This window comes from Manis javanica, chromosome 15 (genome assembly GCF_040802235.1).
Source record: "Manis javanica isolate MJ-LG chromosome 15, MJ_LKY, whole genome shotgun sequence".
Taxonomy (NCBI): domain Eukaryota; kingdom Metazoa; phylum Chordata; class Mammalia; order Pholidota; family Manidae; genus Manis; species Manis javanica.
Genome location: NC_133170.1, coordinates 83,774,008 through 83,779,366, shown reverse-complemented (window position 1 = coordinate 83,779,366; position 5,359 = coordinate 83,774,008).

Genomic DNA, 5,359 nt, shown 5'->3' with positions numbered 1-5,359 from the left:
GTGTGGCCCTTAGGGGAGCAGAGTGGCAGGCACGAGCTCCCGCCTTGTGATGTCCTCCCAAATCCGTGCCATTGGGAGGGCAGGAGGGCAGGCCAGGTGGCTGGGCTCTGTTTCAGGGACAAGAGCTTCAGGGAGCCTGAGTTGAGCAGGAAGAAGAGGAAATGGCCAAAACGTTCATTTTCAGCAGGGGCTCAGATTCAGACTCGTCACAGGTTTTCTCTCCTCCACATCTGTTGCCAACCACAACAGCCTAGCCACGTCCTCCTGAAAGGGCTGCAAAGCTGGGTAGCAGGAGACGGTGCTGGGGACACTGAGTCACTCCTACGGGCCAAGTATTTCTAAGTCCCTAAAACAAGGCAGATCCTCTGAGCCTTTTTCCAGTGCCCACCCCCCCAAAAAAAGGTCTAGCCACAGCCTCAACTAAGGATAAAATGCACACCCAAGATCAAAAGAATCTGCTCTCAGATGCCTTTTGGATCTACTAGCTGCATTCTGTAGTGGCAGAGGGCACAGCACCACTGCTCAAGCAGGCCTGTTTTCAGGGTTTCATGTTGGAATTCCAGATGCACGGCTAACTAGCTACGTGACCTTAGCATGCAGCCTGACCTTCCTGAGCACCAGTTTCTGCATCTATAAATAGTGGACAGTGAACACCTAACACCTAAGGCCGTGATGAGGAGGCAATGAGATGGTGTACCTGAAGCACACAGAAACCTTAAACTGGTTGGATACCCATACGTTAAGCTTATGAGTATTTCTTCACATCTCTGGTGGTGGAGGGGCAGGGTCTGAAGAGCAAGGTTTGCAGGGGACAGACCCTCCCTGGGAACTGGAGCCACATTTAGGAGTTGCCTGGTAGGGACTTGAGTTACGGTGTTACACCCTGGGTCCACATTGGAAGCACTGGAATGCCTGATTCTACTTGGCACTCTTCTCTGAACAGACGAGAGGACCCCTCAGAACAGCCCTCCAACTTCCCTGGAGGTCCCCTGTATAGGTAAGTCAAGGGTTTGGGGGTAGAGTCCTGATAAGGATTCAGGAGGCCTGGGTTGGAAGCCAGGCTCTGGCACTAACAAGCTGTGTGACATGGAACAAACTGCTTACCCTCTCTGGGCTCTGGTGTTCTCATCTATAAAACAAGTTATTCTTCCCTGACTTGCCAAACTCATAAGGTTCTGAGGATCTGATAATGACTTAGATGGGAGAGTGCTTGGGAAAGCATTAGGTATTTGAAGAATAAAAAGGGGGTTACTATTAAAATTGAAAGAATTATAGAAAATCTCTCCACCTTCTGCTCAATTTTACTGCACATCTAAAACTACTCTTAAAAATCATCTATTTTTTTTAAAGGACCCCAGGATTCTCTAGCAAGGATCTCTAAAGCTTTTAAGTTAAGCAATATGATATAGATTCAAATTCTGGCTTGCAACTTTCATGACCTGGGGCAAATGAGTTAACCTCTGGCACTGCCAAGGGTTTGGATTTTCTTCTGCAGGGGACAGCAGCCCTGGGGCAAGAGAAGGGCTGGGGAGATGCTGCAAGATAGATAAAGGGGAGAAGCCCACCAACCTCCCGAACCCCAGACAACCAAGGAGGGGTCCCCATTTGACTGTGAGCTGAGGTGGGGGCTACCTGTTCCCTTTTGCATCGTCTGCAGGCAGCCCTCTGGATCTCAGTTCCACCCCAGGTGGATGGTGACTCAAGTCGTGCTGCAGAGACTGGTCCCTCTGCGCCTGTTGCCATGGCACTGCAGCACAGTCTGGCCAATCAGGAGGGAGATGGGTATCTGAGCCTCTGTTGCTAAAGCTGGAGCAGGAGGCCCAGCCAATAGGAAGAGTGGCAGAGTAGGGCCACCATGGAAACCTCAGCCCTGAAGTTTCAACTCTGTTTTTGTATCCATGCCTCGTTTTCAGGGGGTAGGCTGGGTTTTCTGCATTCCTTTTTTTCCAAAGAGTATCTTGTGGCCCTGGGAGGACATTCAGAGTCACAGTAGGGGTGCATGACAAGAGGCATCTTCAGAGTCCAAAAGGACCCCTGCTTACCAGGGCACAGCTTCAGAGTCCCCTTCATCATTCTTCCCCCAGGCACTCAGCATCACCTGTGTCTACGATCTCAGTCCCTCCCCACAGCTCCACCTAGCCCCATCTGTCCCTGGCTGCAGGCTGCAGAAAAACACCCCCCTCCAAAGCAAGAGAAGGAATGTGGGGCTCACCCCCAAAGGGTACTTTTCTGCCCCCTGGAGCTGTTTGCGGCTTTGTAACACAAACTCCTACGTGTAGGGTAGAGATAGAGGAGGCAGAGGAGAGAAGGACGGAGCAGACACAGGTGCCGCTCCTCTGTTAAATCAGAAGGTGGGGCGTGGGCTCTGTGATCCCGTTCAGACCTCACTCTAGACTTCATGCTGTTTTAACCTTCAGACTCTGGATAAAGAGGATCTTTAAGGAATCACTTTCCAAGGGAGAGCCCTATAAATAGTGTCAGTGGACATAAATAAGACTAGGCTTGCCTTTGTGCCCTTAAAATGCCAGACCAGCAGGGCCATCGGTTTTAGAGCTGAGTCCAGACAGGTGAAGTTGCCCCCTCAAGGACACACAGCTGCCTGGATGCAGAGACAAGCCTGGAAGCCCTAGCTCCCAGGCCCAGCTCTTCAGCCTCCAACGTGCAATCTCCTTAAACCAGCCTTCTCACCCAATATGCAATCTGGGAGCTGTGCATGCCCACACTTCCAACAGCCCTTATTTTACAAACCCAGGCATAACAACTTCAAGGAAAAATGCATTCCCCAGTCTCTCCTGGCTTTCACTCTGTTGCCTGGCAACAGTTCTATCCAGAAACCTAGGTGTCCTCCTAGACAACTCCCGGGCCCTCATCCTTCCCACCAAGCCCATCGCCCAATCACGTCCATTTTATCTCCTACATGGCCTTGGACTCATCCACTCCCCCCCTTCCCCCACCACTTCGCTAGTCCAGGGTTTCATCATGAATTTCCTGGACAACTACGTTGGCTTCTCACAGCCTAGTTGGGTTTTTTTTCCTTTTTTACACTTGCTCATCCCATCCCCTGCTTCCATTTTCTATAACACGGCCAGGCAATCTTAAAAATACAGATCTGACCATGTTGCCTGATGCTTGCTAAACACCTCTAAGGATAAAAATCAAAATCTGTAATATGCCCAGGAGGTCCTGCCTCGTGGGGCTGACACTTCCAGCTTCACCTCGCCCTTGCATGTGTCCTTCCTTCTCTGGCTGGGACACTCTCCCCTCCAACTCCTGCCCAAATCTTCTAGTGACCCTACTCACCCTTTACCTCTTGATGGTCGCTTCCTGGGGAAGCCTTTCCTGACCTCTCTGAATAGGTCAAATTGCCCTGTTTTAGGTCTTCCTGGCACCATGTACCCCTTTCATCTGGAGTACTTATCACAGTTGCAGTTTTACACCTACTCATGTAATTATTTGATTCCTATCCCTATCTATAAGCCCTGCACCACTTGATGTCATGCTCTCTGCCTAGGGACAGATGGATGGATGAATGGAGGGAGGGAGGGAGGGAGGGAGGGAGGGAGTATGGACAAATAAGTGTAGGATGAACAGATGGATATATACGTGCATATATGTATGTGGGTACCAGACGATGAAAAGGTGTGTAAGTGGACACTCGTTTTTTCCAGCTTGCTTAGATCTAATCATGTCTCCCTCCATGCTATGGCTAGCCCATCTTCCTCCTGTTCAACCAAGCATGTCCACTGTGCCAGGAATGTCCCCACAGTGCAACAGGAGCCCAAGGAAAGGGGGATTGCCATGCCCTCGAAACCTAGATGATAATAATAACTACTTCCAAGTTAACATTATGTGTGCCAGAGACTACTGCATGCTCTCCTTCTGGGAAGCTCCCCACTCCTTCCTCCCTACTTATTCAGAGCCTGGCAGTTATCCAAGGGGCAGTTTAGGTGTTGCCTCCTCCAGGAATTCTTCCCTGATCACCCAGCCCATGTCTGATCTGCCATAAGATTGGACCACTCTTGCTGGCCCTTACTCATGATGTTTCATGTTACCCTTTCTCTGTGAGTCTCTCTACCAGCCTCTAAGCAAGCTCCCTGGGCACAGGATTTATATTTCATGGAAGGCCTATGTATGTTCCAGCCATTGTACAACACATACTCCCTTTTTAAATCTTTGCTGGACCCCCAGGAAGGCATGACTACCCCCATTTTAAATAGAAGGAAACTGACTTACCCAAGGTCACACAGATAGGAAGTGCTGAAACTGGTGCTGAAACTAGGTTGGAGTGCCTTTAAGATCCTTGATCGGTACCCTCAGGCCTGAATAGCCTCTGGGCCAGCCCTGAATGTAGCTGCTCCCCATTTGTCTGAACACTGCAAGGGTGGGACAGCCTGTTCTAACACTGAATACCTGCCTGTCAGAAACTTTATTCTAAACCAGTTGAAATGTGCCTGTTTGAAACTACTACCCAGTGACCCCAATTGTGCTCCCTGGGGGCAACCAGAACAAGTGTGTCCCCTCTTCCACAGGACAGCCCTTCAATAATTTACAGCCAGCTCTCCCGTCTCTCCTGCATTGTATCCTCTCCAGGGAGGGGCTACAGTGCACAGAGAATGCTAACCTGGAACTAAAAAGCCCAGGTTCTCATCCTGGCTCAGCCAATATCTTCAAACCAGTATATTTCCAAAGAAAAGAAGGTGATTTAACAAGCAAGAATATTAAAAAAAAAACTATCACCGTTGTCTCATAAAAGGCCACAATGACATACAAAAAAAGTAGGGCAGACATTCTGAGAATTTAACTTAACAAGAACTCCCTATATTGTCCCTGTTTCTCTGATTTTGCTGTATCCTGGTGCACAATCGGGTGGGTACTGGCCCAGGTCTGCAGCCTGCAAGGAGTTCTGCTCCAACCCATTAAAGACCATGCCATGGGTCAGAAAAACCAGAACAGAGCGCTCTGCCATCAGGACGTTGTAGTTACCCAGTTTCGACAGGGAAGGAAGGGCTGACAGTGTCTGGCACCATGAGACAGCCGAGCTCAGGAGGAGGGACAGACTTCTCCATTGTGTCGCAACTTCACGTCCAGTTTCTGTCTCAGCTCACATGGGCAAAGGCCTTTCCTAGTGGCGTGGCACTGTGGCACCCCGGGAGAGCAGCCACTGAAGGGGCCTGGGCAGGCAAGGGCGCACTGTAAGGGTTATTACCTGTAGGCAGAGAGAAGACGGCAGTTTGCCTCTCCCAGGAGTCAGACTGGTCACGGGTGTTCACCAGACTTATTGTGGTGACCATTTTGCAGTGTATACATATACTGAATCATGATGCTGTACACGTGAAACTAATATGCTATAGGTGAAATA